Source organism: Chlorocebus sabaeus, chromosome 10, assembly GCF_047675955.1.
Source record: "Chlorocebus sabaeus isolate Y175 chromosome 10, mChlSab1.0.hap1, whole genome shotgun sequence".
Lineage (NCBI taxonomy): Eukaryota > Metazoa > Chordata > Mammalia > Primates > Cercopithecidae > Chlorocebus > Chlorocebus sabaeus.
In genome coordinates this window covers 63,846,798-63,867,656 of record NC_132913.1, presented here as the reverse complement: position 1 = coordinate 63,867,656, position 20,859 = coordinate 63,846,798, and the positions used below count along the sequence as shown (strand labels likewise).

General features: G+C 38.6%; 1 long non-coding RNA gene across 1 annotated transcript in view; it reads right to left on the bottom strand.

Moving 5' to 3' along the window:
• Positions 1-929: 929 nt before the first annotated feature.
• The window catches only part of LOC140712676 (uncharacterized), a 160,080-nt gene continuing 140,150 nt past the window's right edge, over positions 930-20,859 (bottom strand). The window contains exon 3 of the long non-coding RNA XR_012094390.1: positions 930-1,170. This is a non-coding gene — a long non-coding RNA (uncharacterized lncRNA). The remainder of the gene's footprint in view (positions 1,171-20,859) is intronic.

Below are 20,859 nucleotides of genomic sequence, written 5' to 3'. Positions count from 1 at the left end.
GAGGGAAGAAGGATGCCAGAATGACAAGATAACAGTGAATTAAGGATGGAGCTTTGCTAGAAATAAATTACACAGGTCATGAATTGGGAACATGGGTGCTGCTCCTCTGTGGACGCAGGTTCACCTCACACAGAAACAATGCAGCTCTCCAGTTTTGCCCCACAGGATGTTGAGGACTGAAGAGACAAAGGTAGGAATAACTGGGAATCTGAAGCATTTTTAAAAAGCCCCTCATTTCCAGCAGTGCTGACTGAAATCGGCATCATTGTGAAACCTGAAAACTCAACACGGTTTCTGGATGGAAGGTGCCCACATAGAGGTGACAATTGGGAACTCCTAATGTCAGTGTTTTTAGACAAAGGGGAAGCCAGATAGACTGAAGCCATGTGTTTGTTAGAATCAATTAGAAAGTCAAAAGGCACCTTTAGGAGCTTTAAGAAATCAGGCAAGTATCAAAATATGGAGATCCTACTCTTCTGGAAATCCAATATCCTAACTTGATTAAGAAGAAAAAACATTTTCAAAGATCTGGATGCAAGCACTACAAGTCACAGATCGCTTTGTAGCACTCTTCAGACAATGCAAAGCTTAGAGAGTTCTGAAGCCTTTTATAGAAATAAATTCACATTTGACATACAGTGATATCTGGGCCCTAATTCTTTTGTGTTCAAATGTGTGTCCTAAAGACACACATTATTCCTGTCTTTTCATGTTCTATTTTCCTGGCTACAGCATTTGATTTTCATAATCATTTGATGTATGACATAAGTGAATTGAAAAATAACCCAAGGCTATTCCTAACAGTAATAGCTTCATCCAACTTTAATTCTTAATACTGTGTGCTAAATCGGAAGTTAGCTTTTATTAAAACAAGTTTATCTACGTGGGCATATGGGATGTAGGGTAGTGCCGGGAGGCTGGAACTTGAAAATTAGAAAGAGACTTGGGAGGGCATTCCTTTACCCTCTTTTGCTTTTTAGAAAAGGAAACCAAGACTTGGTGAGTGTGAGAATGTGTGTGCATGTGTGTGTGTATGCAGCACTGGTCAAATAGAGGGTAGGTCTTACCCAATCATAGTGGAGTGTGGGTCTTGGAAAGGGAATCCAGGAAGTCTTCTGAAGGTATCAGTTCAATCCTTTGGCTACTGAATTGCGGGAAGTGGAGGATATCCTGGAAAACAAACAGTTAGCTCAGGTAATAGATAACATCTCCCTCGTCCTGGGAGAAAGATGGTGTGTTCATTGAAAGCTCATCTGCCTGAGTTAGGATGCTGACTCCACCACTTACAAGATGAATGACTTTGGACCAGTTTTTTAACTTCTCTAGGCCTCAGTTTATTCATTCGTATAATGGAGCTGGTAATGGTAACCTCACAGGATCACACAGCAAAGCATATGGATGCTGTGCTAAGTGTTTTAAGGTCACTCTTCATCTATCCTCAATAACTCTGTCAGGTGAACATTTTTTATTACCTGAATTTTACAGATGAGGAAACAGAAGCTCTGGCAGTGTGATTAACTTGGCTCCATCTCACATCTGGTAAGAGGAAGAGAAGGGACTCAACCCAGGAGCCCTGCATCAACCACAGCCCTGTGTCAACCACAATGTATCACCCTAGAATCTGCATTCAATATTGATCCTAAAGGCTCCGCTTAGATGGCCTCCCACTGATAGCATTATTTATTGAAAATAAATAAGATGCTTATAAAAGGACTTAATGTAATGAATTCTGCCTACCTTTTTTTAAAGAGATGTTGCTTTGTCCAAGTTTACACAACCAATTCATGAAAAAAATCAGGTTAAGGGCCCATCTTCTGGTCTTTGGTCCAGTGTCCTATCCACCCTACACACTGCCTTAAATAGAGCTTTCAAAACAAATGGTAAGATCACTCTGAGAAGCATGGCAAAGTGGATAAAAAAGTGAACGATCCAACCAGACAACCTTAGTTCGAATCATGCCTTTACTGAATTGTCTTGTGATCTTACAAAAGTCTCATGATTTATCTGTGCCTTAGCTTTATCATCTGGAAAATAAGGTTGATAATAAGAATATGACCTATCTCCTCCAGATTATTGTGACGATTACATGAGAAATGCACATAAAGCACTTAGAATAATTCCTGGACAGACGTGTAACTCAAGCAATGTTAGTTATTATAATATTATTTTTTTCACTCAGTCATATAGACTCTATGTAATACTGTTAACAACTAAATTTCAGAAATGTTGCCTTGTACTTTTCAGAAATATGATGAGTCAGAAGGACTGGTGTGGATATATGGTGGAATAAAGTACTAAATTAAAAGGATATAAGAGTTATTTTAAGTTTCCTGAAAAGGACACGGTTAAAGTCTTAGTTCTGAAATCAGATAATATTTCAAAGGATTTTAGTAACATTAGAGAGAAGGAGGTCTGAGAAAATATTCTAGCTGAAAAAGGAAAAATTTGGAGGGGAATTCATGAAAGCATACCACATCCCAGTGACATTAAATTTTGCTAAGGGAAGGTTTGGGCTTGCAAGAATCATAATATTATTCAAATCAGAAAGGGCAATTAAACTCAACTCAGCTAAATGTAATTTGTATTAAACATTTTATTTAAAATGTCAATTTTTAAAGAAAATATAGGATTTAATGTATATTGGAATGAATGGAGAATTAGAATTATCCCAAAATACACATTAAATCCAATTTTTTGGAGAGAGCATAAAGATTTTTAAAAATCTCTCCTTCCTTCAACTCTCACCAAAATTTAATTCTTCACAGAGCACAGTGAGTAGATTTCTGCTTCTTCACCCTTTTAATGCGTTCAACTTGGTTTTAAGCACGCATCAGAAAGCAGCTCATGATGAAAGCCTTTTGTTGTCTGCAGACAGAAATGTCAGAAACTTAGCCCTGGTCAGTGCAAGGTATAAAAGAATCCCCCCCTAATGCCATCTGTCCTTCAAGATCAAGTTCTGCACAGCTGCATACCCAGGATGGCCTGGGATCACCTGGGTAACCTCTGGGTGATGTTCATATTTGAGATGTGACCTAAGATGGGGAAGAAAGGGGAGAAATAGCAACATGATACTTAACAGATTCTGGCCCAAGCGATCACACATTTGGCTTCCTGCAACTCATAAATCCATTATCTTCAAACTGGCCTGCTCACATTGCAGACATTCCTCTTTAACAGCTGCAAATGATAAGCCTTACTCTATATAACTTTTTAAAAGTACTTTAGAGAGATGATTAACCATATAGCCATATATATATGATATATGTGATACATATCATATACATATATTATGATAGTCCCTTTTTTTCTATTTGTCTATAAAAGATCTAGAGACATCAGTGGCCCATCATTTTTTATTGACCCTATGAATGGGTCCTTCAAAGCTTCCCCATTCTACAGAGACTCTGATTTCAGTAATGAGACCATATCTTAAAAAATAGACCTTTTAAAATTATAGAGCTGGATCACCCACTACAATTTACCATTCTACTATTACTCAACCTGAAAAAAAGAAGGAAATCCTGCCATTTGCAACAACATGGATGAACTTTGAGGACATTATGCTAAGTGAAATAAGCCAGGCACAGAAAGACAAATACCAGATGATTTCACTTATATGTGGAATCTAAAAAAAAAGTCAAACTTACAGTAACAGAAAGTAGAATGTTCACTACCAGGGGCTGAGGGGTAGAGGAACTGGGAAGATATTGGTCAAAGGGTACAAACTTTCAGCTATAAGGTGAGTTAAGTATTGGAAACTTAATGTATAGCTTGTTGACTATAGTTAATAATAATATATTACATACTTGAAACTTGCTGAGAGTAGATTTCAAGTTTTCTCATCACACACAAACACACACACACAAGGTAATGATGGGAGATGATGTATGTGTTAATTAGCTTGATTGTGGTAATTATTTCACAATGTATACATATATCAAAACATCACATTACATCCTCTAAATACATACAATTTTTATTTATCAATCATACCTCAATAAAGCTGGGAAAAAATAATAATTTACTATTCTATTTTTCCCCATGGAGAGAATTTTTTTACCTAGAACATTCTGTTACAACCAAGAATTTTTAGAAAAAGAAATGTGCGAGAACTAGTCTCTTGCAGTGCTTGGGTAAGGTCAGCACATATTGATATCCAAGGACAATATTTAAATACAATTGTTTTCATAACTTTTAGGTAAAAAAAAAAATAAAGAAACCAACAGAGCTCTCCTTTTCCAATCTGTTAAATAATCATAGAATCATAATCACTGAAGTTGGTGGGGAGTCTACAGTAACATACTCAAGCCAACTCATAACTAGCTGGCAAGGGCCAATGTGTGCATGTCTTCCCAATGCCTTATTCAGCAATAGAAGGTTGGTAGTTTCAAATCTGCTATGATGTGGGTTTTTACACCTTGAACACTGGCAAATGCTTCCTCTCCCTATCCCCACTCCCAGGAACTGGCTGTGAAATATTTACCAGCACACTACAACTTTAGCAGAACTCTGTCCAGCCTTGGACTCCAATGCTGGTGAAGGTTATTTCCGGGAATTCCAATCATCAAGAAGCATTAGATTCTTAAAAGTGACTATTGTGCTCAGCCATAAATAGACATGGATGAGTAACATAGAGCAGGGGAAAAATGCAAACGATTATGCTTGTTAAACCAGTTTTAATAAAACCGCCTTCTCACTCAATATAACTACTATTAAACAGGATAAATTCAACCTCCCGCAACAGTGACTGCCAGCAAGGGCCTCTCAGAAGTGTGGAAAAATTGAGAGTAAAGAATCCTCTGAAAATAGCCTTTCTTAATCAAAATAAAAATATCACTACTATGTGTATTTGTTCTTTTCTTTCCTCCGAAGAAAAAATTACCTCAAACATTAATTTAAAAAATGCAAACAAAAACACCAAGAATCTTTCCATATGTTTTACATTAATAGAAAAACTTTCAGAGAAAGGCCGTTAACTAAAGTGGGTTTACGTTTTACTCATCATCATTCATTCTGCCTACTTTCCCGTTTTGCCATTCTTGACTTTCAGTGTTACACATCCTTCCAGGAAAGTTTAGTAGTAAAACCATGAAGGGAGTTTAGCTTTTATTGATTCTGAAAGAACAATATAACAAGATACTGACAATAATAAACAGATACAAAGTTGTTTCAGCCTGGAAACAATTGCAGCCATATAACCCTTGGTGGCCTGTTTTTTATGAACTTTTATTTTTCTCTCCACAATGACTAGCACGGGAACTATCATCCATCCAATCTAGCAGCTTCTAGTTGCTCAGGAAATGGTTAAGCTACTGCAGGTCAGCCCAGCACCCCCGCCCCCCTCAGCCCTGGTAATGCTTTGATTTGTTTCTTGCACAAAACAAATTTGAGTCATTTATTTTACTAACAACTCCCAACAGAATCAAGCCACTGGACGAGTCTCTTTTTAAGAGAAATTTACCTTCACACTTGACTTTGTGAAGAGAAGGTTTCCTCTGAGAAGGATATAGATTTCATGGATTTTCATTAAGTATCTGTAGGGCCTTTACTTAATATTAAGGAATTGAACAATTTAGCAATTTTTTAAAGCAACCACACAATCCCAGTCTGGCTTAAATTAATGCTGTTTCTGACACATAAAAGTTTGACTCAAAAAATCTCTGGGGTAAGCAATCCATATGCAATAATTACTCCAAATGCTTCTAACCACAGAACAGGAGAATGTGCCTCCCTGAGTCTTGAATTCAGTCAGTCAACAAATATGTGATGGGTTCGTTTACACAGGCGATCTTGTAATAGGTGCTGTATAAGTTACTCTTATTTGAAGGTTGCAAATATTTTGTCTTCCACAACAGAGTCTCCAAGGAAAAAAATCAAACAGTTAACAATATACTTCTCCAATAACAGCTCTTGTTTCAAAACGGGTGATTCATAGTTGAGTCAGTGTCTGCTTGCTGGAGGGTCACTGTAGGAGCAGTCAGGAGGGAGGGTGACTTCTCTGGTGATGCTACTGTCCCTCCAGAGTTATCTTGAAGCTTACTAGCCAGTGGCTTCAAACCACTTACATCTGAGTGAGCAAGATTTTTGGTGATGGTTGAAGAAGAGAAAGGAGGAGGAAAAGAGGAAGGGGATCAAGAAATTTCTGGACTTTGAGATTAAAATTATGATCTTTATTTTGTATTCCAATTTTAAAGTGAACTAAGTTTGCCACAAGCCACCCTCAAACAGTAAGCACACCAGCCTGCATCAAGTCATTAACCTTTTAGAACCCACTCAATGCAATGTAGTGTGACTTTATTAATGAATACTTTAATGTGGTCTATAAAAACTAACAAACACAGACACTTGCTATGATTCATCAAATTTAATATTCCATCAAACCTTTCAGTTTAAAGACCAATGATGTTTTTAAAGAATACCAGAACCCCAAAATGGAAGTCCTGTGCTCCAATTAAACTTAATGCATGAAAAAATAAAATCCGTAAGAATTTATTGCTAGGTCAAAATTTTGAATAAACAAACAATAAAATAAATAACTGCTATGCAATATGAATTATGACTCCAGAAAATATTTTTGAAACTGTAGACAACCAAGAGATGCAGCCCTTGAAAATAGCCTTGCTATTTAAGGCACACACTGTCTTTGTGTTGCTAGAAGGCAAAAGACCCTATTGTAAAACAGCTGGGTATCTTGTTCCAGGCAAAGGCAAATTCCACAATCAAAATCAAATTAGAAACTTCTAGAATTTTTGCACTGTTTTACTCAATGACACTCATACTTTGGAAATCCATTCTTATATGCCTGACTTTTCTATAAGATTCCTTTTTGTAGAACTACAATATATACATTTTCCCATGGACACTTTATAAGTTGTCTTACAAAAAGACATCTTGCCTTGTTGACTTTTGGTGCCCATTTGCAAGGATTCCTGGACAAAGTTTTCAAATGTATTTTTGATTTAGAGATGTCTTTTTTCATGTTTTTCTCTTTTAAATACGTATGTGCTGTAGTATAGGAGGAAAAAATGACGCAGGAGAATTTTAGTGGTCTAGTCTGGCCTCATTTGATCTTCTGCTCAAAATCTAGGTCATGGTCAGGGCCTGACACATGCCAAAAATTAGTACAGTTCCAAGGAAACATAGTCATAGAGCCTAAGGTCCTTTTGTGGACAAAGAAAGAGGCCTATAAATTATGTCACCAGGCCAATCTGCCATGTCATCAAAGAATAATCCAAGTGGATTATTATCTTTTTCTCTTCAATTCATTCTGTAGATGTCTTAAGTGCTTTGCAAACTTTATTCCTCTTTATCTGGCTGTCAGATAGGTTATCTCTCATTTTACGAATGAAAGATCAGACACAGTGAAGTTAACTGATGAGCTGAGGCTCCGATTAAACCAAATCAAGAGGCGACTGACATTAGGATTTTCCTATCAGTCAGAATGACATTTCTGAGCTCCTGGAATAGAGAATACCAGGTTATGTGAAATTTACTTGGTTCAGTTCTTTCTCGCAAACATGTCGTTCGTGGTGCCAAGTTCTCAAACATATTCCAAAACAGAGAATATGTGCACGTTCCTAGGTTTTTTTAAAATATGGAACATAGAATATAGGAGATATTTTAACTTACATGGGAAATGAAAAACTACTATGTTACCACTGTGAAATGTGAATAATTCACTTATATCATCTGAGATTTGTGCTGCAAATTGACTCATGAATCATAGGATAACCATAACAAAATAATGTCCATATGACAAAAAGTGGATCAATTTAAAAAATTTAGCTATATGTCAATCTCTCTTAGAAAGAAAAAAGAAGGCTACATTTCTGGTGAAAGATAGACTTATGTATAGAGAAAGTATCTGATATGATTAAAAAATCATAGAATTTATGCTAAGCCAGGACTTTCAAAGACATATATTCCAAACCATTCATCTTAGTGTTGAAGTTGCTAAATTCTGAGAGTTTAGACAACTTAATTAACTTCTACCACCCTATTCAAGGCCACAGTTGACATAACGAAGCTCAACCCTTTCATTTCAATGGTAAATGGGCCTCAGTGAGGGGAAAGGGTTGGGCTAGCCACATTCTAAGCTCCCTTGTGGCTCTAACATCTGACTAGTTATTATCTCTTCTCAGGGAATACCCACGTTCCCTATTCCCATTAGGTGCTCGATCCATCCTTATCTCATTCCTTAAACATTGGGAAACAGATGCATATCAATGTGTAGGGTACATTGCAAGCCATGTTTTTGTGAATGCTGGGGATTGTCGGTGGGGATTTTTGTTAGAAGGGACCAAGAAAACCCCAGAAACCTAGAGCATGACTCTTGTATCTTTAAAGGAAACCAGAAGACCATGGGAACAGCCACTGGGCTCTGTGAAGCCTGGTGACAGAGTGGGGTGAGAGCCCTGAATCTGCATGGCGGCCATGGTGACAAGTGGCCACAGCCTCCCACGTGTTCCTGGGTGAGCCTCAATACTTGGGCTCCATTCACACCCATAGACCTTACTCCCACAGATGCAGCCAAGAACTTGACATTTTGGCCAAAGATGGAAGGGTGGGGCAGCCACTTGAAGCCAGGAATATGGAGGTGGAGAGGAATGAGAGTTGTAGAAGATTCTGTTTTAGGAACTGACTGAGCATGCTCTCATACACAGCCGTGAGTCCTCACAAAATGCATTTTAACATGCTGGCCTAGGAATGAGAAACCCATAGGGCTTATGCTTCCTTCATGTAACCATTATTTAATGCAGCACTGTGCTCAAGACTGCAGATGCAACAGTGAGCAAAACCCAACAAGGTCACTACAGGCTTGTCACTTGCCTTTACTGGGCAAAGCTGCCTGTACAATAAACTCACTCAACACGGCAGCAGACTCAGGAGTGTTTTGTCCTGGGCTCATCTTTGCCCAGAAACTCAGCACCGCTTTTGCCTCTACACTCCAGAAATACTGAACTAGAATGGTTCTCTAAACTCTTCAGTCTTCTCTTTGCTTACTTTTCTTTCTCACCACTACTATCTTCCTACTCCCTCTTTCCTGGTGAATTCCTTTGGATCCCTTCTTAGATACTCTGGAATCTCTTTTCCTTCAACCTTCACCCGGATGGAGGCCGGTGCCCTCATGGGTGCTCCTAGGCACCCCAGGCCTCTCTTATCGGAGCCTTCACTTGCCTCCTGCTCAGCGGGCTCCTCCACTGGGTCCTAAGCTGCATGAGGACAACGCTCCTCCTGTAATTCCTGCTATTTTATAGCCTGGCATCAGCACAGGATCTGGCCACAGGATCCAACGGTAAACTGTATTTCAATGTAATTAACTTTCTTGTAATCCTGTGTATTTTATTGAATGCTTTAAAAAACATTCTGAGTAGGCATCCTTAGGTTTCATCTGGCCGCTGAAGGGGTTTAAAGTACAAACAAACTTCAGAACATTTATTAGATGCTCAGTAAATATACTACAAATGAGTAATCAGAAAAACGAATGAAAGAACAAATGAAATGAAAGAAACTCCTCATTGCCCAGCAAAGAAGAGGCTTCACTCCAGGTCTGACATAGTGAGAACCTATCCACATGAATATGATTTTAATCCACAAGGGGGTGGCATGAAGTACAGAAAAGGTCCACAGTTTCTTGAATACCCAATATATTTGTGTCCTATGGAAAACTCTGTTGGTTGCCTACTCTACCACAAGTCCCCTCCCCTTTATCCCATACTAACAAGACTGCTTCCTCTATAGCACTAAAACAGCCAATACCCTTTGTGGCGTTTTATGGCCATGGGACCCAGTTCTGGTCCATATGATGTAAGCAGAAGCCCCAGAGGTTTCTGGGATATATGTCCTTCTCTGACAAGCAAAGAGTGACCTTGGAAAGAAGACTTCTTTACCACCCTGCCTTTGAACACAACTTTGTGACTGTGTGAAGTCTAGGACTATGGTGTCCATCTTATGTCCAAGATGTAGTAAGTCTGAGGATGAAAAGAAAATATACTGAGCATGGCAAAGTAGAAATGGAGAAAGATCCTGGGTCCCCAATAATCCGATTAAATCACAAAATCATCTATGAAACCCCCATCCCAAACATCTTTATATATGAGATTCTTAAATTACTTACTGTCTTCCCATCTTACACAGCAATACAACCCAATGACAAATTTTTCTATAATGGGATTCAGGGCAATGATACTGAATCAGTTAAGGATACCACTTCCTGTTTTCAGTTATCAGTTAACACTTCCCTCAGCAAAGTTCAGATTCACTCAACAACTATTTTATCCCTAGAATACACCAGGCAGAAAAAAGAGTGTTGGCTGTGTAGTGGAGAAATTATTTTATGATGTGATAGTCACTATTACCAGCAGACCATTCGGAAGAACTTCTCTGTGTCTAACCCTCCTGAGCAATAAAGTGACAGGCCACGCCTGGATTTAAAGCAGTGTGCACAAAAGGTGAAGGTCCCATCTGAAACGGGAGTGGGGAGGCTGCTGAGACTCACATGCAGCCTCCACGCATCGTTCTCCCCAACTCTAGCCTAGTTCCTAACATAACCTCCTGACGTTTTTTACTTTCTTATTTCTCAGTTCTCTCTGGGTATTGACGTATCTCCCCATGGACTATAAGATCCTTTGAAGTCAGGGACAGTATTCCAGGAATCACTGTTATCTTCCTGTAATATCAGGGGGAGGAAGGGGTCAATAAACATGTGTTCAAAAATACTTTTTAAAAGGCTTAGGACTATTTGTAAGAGAGTTGAGAGTATATTGCAAAGCCTCCCATGTATGAAAAAGATCATTATAATTTCAAGTAGCACTGCAACAGCTGCATGAAGGAGAAAGTCAAAGTCATGCAGGTCTGAGTTGGAAAAGGAAGGATTTATAGAAGGTCTGTACTTCCAACTAGTTCTGGAAGTGACGACTAAGACAACAGGAGGAATAGAAGGGCATATGAGGCAGGACACATGGTATGACAAGACAAGGGACCATTTCAGGAAAGCAAAGGATCAGTGTAGGGAAATTAGGAGATTAAATGGGAAAGGGTATTTCATATTAGATGGTAGAAATAGGTCCTTGTTGCCAAGCTAAGAAGTTTGAACTTTATCTTATAGGAAATGTGGAATCCATTGAAAGTTTTAGGAGAGAGTTACAAACATATACCTTGCAAATAGTATTTGCTGCAAATACTATTTGCTACACTCTTTGCTGTGAAATCTGTGTCACTCATTGATAATGCCAGAGGCTCTGTTATCAGTCAGGAGATTAGTCGACAGTAGAATTATCTGGACTAAAGTTTCCACCTTCCTGGCAAATAGGTTATACAGGACAGACTCAAAAGCCTTCTTATCCATGAAATTATTGTTTCCTGCTCACAATCGTATTTGAAGGAAAATTTTTCCATTACTTTCCCAGAGACAGGAATTAAGATTACAGTCACACTTTTATCCTTCATTTTTGACCTCAAGGGCAGAGGTCTATAAGAATCCCACACCTCTTTGTATAGCATATCATCACATAACTCCACAAAAGATCCTTCTCATATTTCATTACTTTTTTCCTCCTCACTCAGATCCTCATCCCCATTCTTCTCACCCTCATAATAGTCAATATTTTGATGTGTGCATATATTTTCATGTATCTACTGTTTTTTACTCAACACATTTTTACATTTGTTTTTAAAATTTAGACAAATGGAATTTTACTTTAAATATCATTCTGTATCACTCACAATTTTGCTTTAAAAATTTACCCACATTGCTATATTTACATAAAAATATTGCTTCCATCTGCTGCACAGACTGTGACAACCCAGTGTACTGATCCATTCCCCTGGTAGAAGGCATCAAGTTTGATTCTCCATTATCACAAATGAAGCTAAAAATACATTTGCATACATGATCCCTTTGTGAAAATTTCTCTGGGATATGTGTTCAGAAGTGGGATTGCAGTAGTAGGGTGACTATATAATTTATTTTCCCAAGAACATCCTGGGAAATGAAAAGGGCACTATTAATAATGATGTCATAACCTCAGACTTTCCCTGCTACCCTGAGTAGGAAAGGGCTGCTTATCACCTTAGTCTTAGGACATACTCATACTTAATTTCATCAAGACTGTCAGGTTGCTTTCTGAAATAATCATACTCATTTCCTCTTCGCTCAATAACGAAAGAGTTTTCACAGCCCCACATCCTTGCAAAAACTTGGTATTACTCAGTTTTCTCAGTTCTGACATTCTCATGTGTCTAGAGTAGCCAACTGTTCTGATTATCAATGAATTTGAACACCACTTCCAACATCAGTTCATCATTTGAGCTTCATACTGTTTGCATATATTTCTATGGTGTTTCCTGTTGCATACATTTCTGGTCAATTTGCAGGAGCTTTTTATAGATTCTAGATATGAATTGTGTCAGGTTTTGTTTGTCAGAGTCAGTTTTAAGCATTGCAAACATCTTCTCCCAGTCTATCACCTGTCCACTAATGCAATGAAGCTTATGGGTTACTGTTGCCAGGGTCATCATTTTCTCTTCAAATAAATAGATAATGTAAATTTAAATAATAGATTAACAATTCTCTTTAAATCTATAGGAAGATATTATCTTCTTCCCCAGTGTCTGGCTGACTCTCTAGCTCTTTGCACATTCTTTTGAAAACAATGATAAAGTCTGTAGTGACTTTAGGCAAGTCACTTCCATCCCTCATGACAGTGGTTCTTAAATTGAACGCCACCTGAACCACATGGGGTGGGGCCAGACTCCGCATCTTTAACCAGCCACCCAGGGAATCAGGGAATGCTGATGCTGAAATCCAACAGCCACACGTAAAGAAACATGGCCTAGGATACAAAACACTGGGGCCAGCAACGTGGGATAACAGTGCTGAAAGAGAACTTGGAGATCCCCTAGTTCAACCGCGCACACACATTCCAAGTCTTAAGAGGACAAGCACCTTGACCAAGAGGCCAAAGCGTCAGGCCTCCTGCCTGATGCCAGGCTGGGGCTCTTGTCATCACAACAGGAAGGATATGAAATACCTCTCTTACTCCAGTGCTTGCTTATTGACATATCCTAATCGGGAAGAATCATTCCATTTCATATACTGTATAGTGAGCCCTGTTTTCGTTTCACTGTTGAATTTTTATCCAAGGCTTCGGGTGGCAAAAAGATAAAATGCTTTCATCTTAGGATGTCATTATTATCAGCACGATCTGATTAGGAGAGCAACATGCTTATTTCTTGCATTTTCAACATTTCTAAAGTAAAGCAAAAGATCCTCCTCCCTTGTCATGAATAGCATCTCTGAAAATAGTCCACCAAACCTCCAGAGTCCAGTGCAAACAAAACTCGGCTCCACGGCCTCCCCGTTTCGTATTCACATGATGCAAAACACATGGGCCAAATTTATGTCACCGCAATTTGCCTTGCAGCCAGTATTTAAATCACCAAGGTTTGCAGCTCCACGTTTTAGGGTGTCGTTTGCAATCCTGTAGCCAAGAGCTCTGAAGGAACAAGCTCACATGAAGGGTCGTTAGCCAGCCGGATGTGATGGGGCTGTTTCAGCAGAGAACTAATTAGTATGCTGCAAGGTATCTGCATATCTCTCAAATAGACATTGTTTGTGTCTTTCCTCAGTGACAGGGGGAGATTGTTCAGTAGAACACCTTACCTTTTAATATGCGGGGTTTGTTAGAAGAACAGCTCAATTCATATTTCTCCTGGTTTGATGGTAAGTGAACAGCAGTGGCAATATTAATCTGTAGTAACCTGTCAGTGAACTCTACAGCTAATATGATGTAGTTATGATTTTACCATCAATCAGGACTGAACAGGCTCTGGGCAATCCTTACAGCACAGCCTCAAAAAATCTAATTGTGCAAAAGCTTCATTGGTTTCCAACATTTCTTTTTATCTGTCACAGGCTTTAGGCCTAATACACAACCTTTTATTATTGGCCTTATTGCATTAGCTTGTCGGACAAAGAAGAAAAGGCTAAAGCAGAGAGTTCCCCTGCATTCCATCATTTGTTTGCATGCAGGATTTTATTTGACAGTCCCGTATTGTTTTAGATGTAGATAAAAATTATTCAGACATATGGCATCATATGAACTTTTGAACTGCCAATTGCCAATGTGTCCTAAAGGACTGGAGGCATTTACAAATTCTGCTCTACCTACAAAGATAGAGATGCTATATGGATGAGCAAATAAGGTCTCCTGGGGGAACTGTATTTTAGAATCAACATAATCTTGCATGTTCTCCTTGACCAATTTTTATGCAGGGGAGGAGTAAAATCATCGAGAAATGGAACATTAGCAACTGAGATGATTTTTAGCCAGACTGAAGTTGAATATTTGAGAAATTATAATGGAAAAACAGTTCACTTTCTCTGAGAACCCGCATGCACAGCATGAAGTAGTATGGAGCCACATGGTGTCCCTTCATCCCTTTGTGTGCAGAACATTTTTCTGGGTGTCTGAGATGCAGTCAGATTCTGTTCCAATGAGAACATGTGCATAAAACACAAATCCACATCAAAGTAGCTCCAGCCTTGAGACTACAGGGTTGGAAGGAACTGTAAGACTTAAAACATATAAAAGCATTTAGGAAGATGAACTGTTAACTTTATCTATTTAGGCATTTTAATCTTTTGCATCTTAAATGCAATTGGGCTTTTGGAACTGGGAAATGGCTAATCAGTACGTTGGGTAAATGTTTCTATTTTAAAATGTGCACATTTAGAAATAACAGCTGGCCATAAAGCACATATTTATGTTTGTGATTTAATGTATCACAAACTTTATACTTTATTTCATTTAGTTTCACAAAGAGACCACACTATTTTTTGCAAGCATTATATAACTTTTGCAGCAGCTTTATGACTCAAGAAACACATACAGCAATAAATCAGATATGCATACAATTCCTAAGTTTTTCAAATTTGAAATGTCTATTAATGAAAAAATTTAAGGATTATATCCATCTCTTACACTGTCCTAACTCATTTAAAGATTCAACTGAAAATTCCTATCCATTAGTCAGGAAAAATCTGCATAGGATTATAGTGATTGTCTTTTGAAACACTGCACCCTTGCTTCAAAGGAAACATATTGTGACTAAGGGCACATCAACAGCACAACTGAGTGTTAACCCTTCACAAACCAGTGTGCACACTGTCCACAACCTAATAAAAATAGCTACACAAAATGCGGAAATGGCTATGGCATCCTGCAATAAGTGTGTAGGAACGCGCCTTGGGACTACTGAGGTGGCTGCTGGAGGAGAAAGACGAAAACAGGATGTTAAATGGTTGCAGTCTTGGTGGCAGCTTTGAGAGTTCTCTGGCCCCACCTTCATCATTGTTAGATGAGCTTTCTCTTAAAAAGGTTGTCTCTAGAGGGTTCTTTTCAAATATTTAAATCTAAATGATCTTGAGGAAGACCACCTGAAAACATCTCAGCTTCGTCAGATCTCTTAGAAATTTATAGCTTCTAAGGTCAGCCTTCGTGACAATGTGGCCAGCCTGCCACTCACTAGTGAAGGCCTTTGTCAGTGCAGGAAAATGTTTGCGTTTGTCAGAGTCAGTTTAATTCCAAGGTATTATAGCTAAAAGGAGTATTGGATTCTTTTGTGCTGTCCTTGGCAAGTAAAACATGACAGAGAATGTTCATATGAGCAGGTTCATAATTTAAAAACTAGAAAAGATTGTGAAACTAAACAACTATTAAAAAATGGGAAATTTAGGGTGGGGCATGGTGGCTGACGCCTGTAATCCCAGCACTTTGGGAGGCCAAGGCAGGCATATTGCCTGAGCCCAGGAGTTCGAGACCAGCCTGGGCAACACGGTGAAACCGTTTATACTAAAATACAAAAAAGTAGCCGGGTGTGGTGGCATATGCCTATAGTCCCAGCTACTTGGGAGGCTGAGGCAGAATTGCTTGAACCCGAGCGGTGGAGGTTGCAGTGAGCCAAGGTCGCACCAATGCGCCCCAGCTTTGGCAACAGAGCAAGACTCAGTCTCAAAAAAAAAAAAAAAAAAAAAAAGGAGGCTGGGAAATTTATACAGTCTAACCCAGATATTGCTTAAAATACATATAAATATATCTACAAAATTTTTAAAATTAAAAAATGCCTACAGACACACTGCTACTATACACGTAATTTTCAAGTCAAATGATAGCAACAGTGAAAGTTCTCTCCAGAAATAAAAAGTGCTAAGTAACTGAAAAAACGTCATTTCATCAACATTCTCCTTGGGACAAAAGGAGAGTGGGATAAAAGGTAACTGAATTCATCTTATGAATGTCTCTAAAACTGTAAGTTGAGAAAATATGTCTTTCAAAAGAGTTGACAGAAAACAAAGGCAAAAGGTTCATAGAAGAAAATTTAAAGTGAAGACATGGGGGCAGAACGGTGAAATTTTTTTTCTAAAGGACTACCTGATCATAGTGACAAAGGTAGATTCAGAGTTATTGAGGAGGAAAGGAGAAAAGCTTAGAAAGCCAACACATTAATTAGTAAGTTTGAAACACAGATAATAAATATTACTAAATAAATTGTTTATATGTTCAAACATCTCTCTCTCTCTCTCTCTCTATATATATATATATATATATATACACCATATGTAATATATTTTACCATTTTATGCTAACAAAGAGTTTTTCTAGCAAAATATTACCAGTGTATCTTAGGTACATATAATTTTAGTGGATTTCAGCCCCCTTGAGAATATGTTCTAGATCCCAGAGAATTTAATATAGTTTCATATAATTTATGTTTTTAAAAATATACTCATGTTTGGAAAGTATAAAGAACAATAATTACTCCAGCAATATTGCTGAACTGAGAATAGAAAGAACTGAAAAGTAATATAAAAGTCATAATGGCAAAATGTGTTGAAGTTCAGCAGCCAAGAGGGAAACACAATTATAAGCTCAGTTGGTCAGGACACAATAAAGCTGATAAAAAAATACAAAGATTAAATACAAATTTATTGGAAAACATCGAGTAATGTATGAATCATTGACATAGGATCAGTCAGATTCCCCTGGTATTTTGCAGCAGAAAAATGAGAAGAATTGAACTAAAGTCTTCAAATACATTTAATTGTATTCCTTTTTGGATATGTAATATCAATACAAAAAGTTTAGATCAACACTGTAAGTCAAATGAAACCTATGCCGTGGTCTAATGAAGCATTTGGTTGTAGTATATGAAACTGCCATTTTGCAGGTCAAAATTGGTTGAACTTTAGCAATTTCATGACGTTCATTTATTGTAATATATGTTATAGCACAGGCAATTTAGGATAGTTTTTGAAATTAAATGGACATGTATGTATCCCATTTCAGTTCTACCACTTTACTCGCTGTGAATTCTTAGACAATTGGATGCATTAATTTCTCTGAGCTTTACTGTCCCTACTATACAATAGGCATAATAGTATCTACTCTTGGAGTGTTGTGTGGATTAGATGAGTGCCTCACACAGGGCTTTTTCCCCATATAACAAAAAGGTAGTTCCCAAAACATTTATTTTAAAGTCAATAGTTAAGAACTCAGAAAGGGCGGCGCTGAGGTTCTCCTAAACCTTCTGAGATGCCCCACAATTTTCAGTGTTCTGAACTTTTGGTCACCTCACAGGAAAGCCACACTGAACACAAGGCAGCTGTCCTTAGAGGTGAGGACAGCCCACCAGAATATCTGCTTGAGATCAATGTCAGCTTTATTTTTGAAAGATAACCTGAATTTTGTTTCCACATCTCATTCTGCCAGGGACAGCAGTAGGATTTAAAATAACCAGAAAGACACACAGAATAATTCTTTGAAATTCAATAGCTATTAAATTAGGGAAGGAGGTGTAAGAGGGGGTGCGGGGCAGGAGCATATGTAAAGCCCCTCGCACTTTGTAAGCAATCTGATAATTTCTGAATGCCTGATTGTATTATTGCCACTGTCCTTACATATGTGAGTTAATTTCCTTCAGGGTATACTTTCTCATACTCCATCCAGCCAGAGAAGTCAGTGCATAGTAAACTCTGTAGGGTGCTGGTGGGTGATATCTTCTCAGTGGAAAACCGGTTTCAAACACCTATTCTGTTTTTCTCAAACAAATCTGCAGAGGAGTACATCCACTGTCTATAAGATTTCTGTATGAAAAATACAGTGCCCTGAAAGTTAATCCAACGATGTGACTGGGGCCATGATAAGTGATCTCCAGGCAAAATTTCATTCTCACAAGTCTATGTGCTATCATTGCCATTTAGAGATGAGGAAACAAGATCAACCTTACCTACATCACACTACTAAGGTAGTAGGGATCCTTGAATCTGAGATCTCAGCCAATACACCCTGGTGCCTCTAAAAATCAAGACAGGTATCTGTTATAGAGGTTTTATTTTTTTCTTTTGAGTAGAATTTCCACATCAAATAATCAATAAAGATAGACTATATTTTCCTATTTCATTTCCACTATACTTCAAAATGGGTCAAAATCATCCTGCCTTCCACTAACGACTAAAAGAGTGATCATTTTCTTATGTGATTCTCACTGTTTTACCTTTAAAGGGGACTCTCTCAATGAACTGAATTGTTTTCAACTTTAGCTTTCCTCCTTCCATTTTTTGTCATTGGGTATCATTCCATTTCAGCAACGGTTCCCCCATACCATAGGTTTTCCTGGTGTTAAAACATATCAGACATTGCCCACTTGCACCTTTAGGAACTTTGCAAGCCAAGGCTCCCCAGCACAGATCAATATTCTGCATTAGAGAAATGCAGGAACAAGCCAATAGAATTAGCACAGTAATTTACTGTGCCTCGGCTGCAGCTGGCAGGGACCACAGAGGGAAGCAAGCAGATGTTTGTTTGCTAATGGTGGCTTCCTTGAGCTGTCGGAGCCCAACGCCCCAGACCTTCATTACCCAGTCTGTCTAGCTTAATAAAAAAGGATAAGGGGGGTTTGACTGTGATCATTTGGTAACATCAATTGATTTGTTTTCTACAGCTCATATAATGTTCCAGGCTTTCCATAGTTACAATGTGGAATGATTGTACAAAATTTTTTATTTGTTGTAGTGGAAAGGGGAAAATCTTTAATGCAGATGAGTCAGAAATTGTTATTGGGGTCATAATTTCCAATATATGTGTTCAAGAAATTGTGGCCAAGTATGGGAATTCCTCCCATGCCAAGCTTGGAAGACAGAAAATAAAATGGCAGCAAGAAACACTTGGAAGAGCATGTGGGTTTTCTTTCGTTATAGCAATGCAGCAATTTATAGAAGTTTGATTTTCTCTCTCCAAAGCACGTGAATAAACTTGTAACAAAACGTAGAGTTAAGGAAAACTGTGTTTCCTTTAGATTAACTTCTGTCTTACCTACACATGCAGCTTCCTAGGAGGAAAACCAAGACTTCAAGGGGAACAATGCCCTCTTTTGAGAGACTGCTGCTGAGACAGTACACTACAAACCCACGGTGAGGCTTGGTATCTGCTTTTGTTTCCTCATCTGGATCTTACCTATTATATCGAGATTTTATCCATCAAAAAGTTTTTACCCAAGATACCTCTTCTGAAGTTTACTACGGCAAGGTTCTAAGCCAGGTTCATGAAGGGGACAATCTCATATAAACAATAACAATTCAGGAAGACTGGTATAAACTTTGGAGGACAGAGTAAGGGGAGGGTGTTTAAAACAGGAAAAGATGAAACATTATTTAAAAAACGAGTGCCACTTCGGCTTGAAATCTTGGTGAAACTTAAACAGCCAGATAGAAGGAGAACATTCGAGGGAGGGAATGCCTCAGGCAAGGTCACAGACTTGAGGAAGAATGAGATTTCTGTATTCTGAGAATGGAGAGGAGTTGCTTTGGTTAGACAAAAGATGTAGGTGGCAAAGTGGTCAAAGACAAGAGGCTAAAGCTTGAAACACTTTGAATGCCAACCTCAGCCATAGGGACTTTATGTGGTATACCCCTGGGTACCACTGAGGGACTCTCAGCACCAACTGCCCAGTGAGTTCTATGATGCAAGAAGGTCATTGGTCATCAATGTGTAGGCTGAATGCATGGGTACAGATTAGCAGGAAGTTAGAGGACAATGGAGGCATGAACTAGAGTGATAACAATAGGAATGAAATGGAAGTAAAAGTAAGGGTTACATGTTAACGTGATAGAAAACGCAGTACTTAATGCACTTATGCTCAAGTGGTAAAGGGCACAGACTTACGCTTTTGCCCAAGGCATTGCCTCCCTCAAAGGCTGTCCAAATGACTAGCGGGATACAGTAGGAGGGCTGTGGTCCAAGAGGAAGAAAAAGTCGGTGTTAACTGAGACTGAAAACCTTGCGAACTGGGTATCATTAGACAAACAGTTCATCAAAGCAATGAACTGATCTGCAGACACTGTCGAGCACCTCAGCATGTCAAGTGCTTTTTGGGCACCATTTCATCTTATGTTCACAATTTTTATTGGTAACTATATTATTCCCACTTTGTTTCTGAGGAAACTGGGACTCAGATAATAACCAATTTGCTTAAATTCACACAGATAAAATGTGACACAGTGCTTGTTGGAACTCAGGTCTGGCTGGCTCCAAAGCCTATGCTGTGTACCTATTCCAGAGGTTTTCAATCTGTGTTCTGAAGAATTCTGGAGATCCTCAGAAGGTCCCGGGGTTACTCTAGAAGGGCATGAAGGAGGTTGGGCCCTGGGCCCTCATCTTGGCTTCCTTTCTTAATATTTCACATTTCATTTGATGAAGGAATTCTAAGGGCAAAATCAGCAGGTTCTACTCTATCTCAAAAGAAGAGAATGGCTTGCTTTCAGACATACTGAATTTGAGGGGCAAATGGGACAAACGGAGG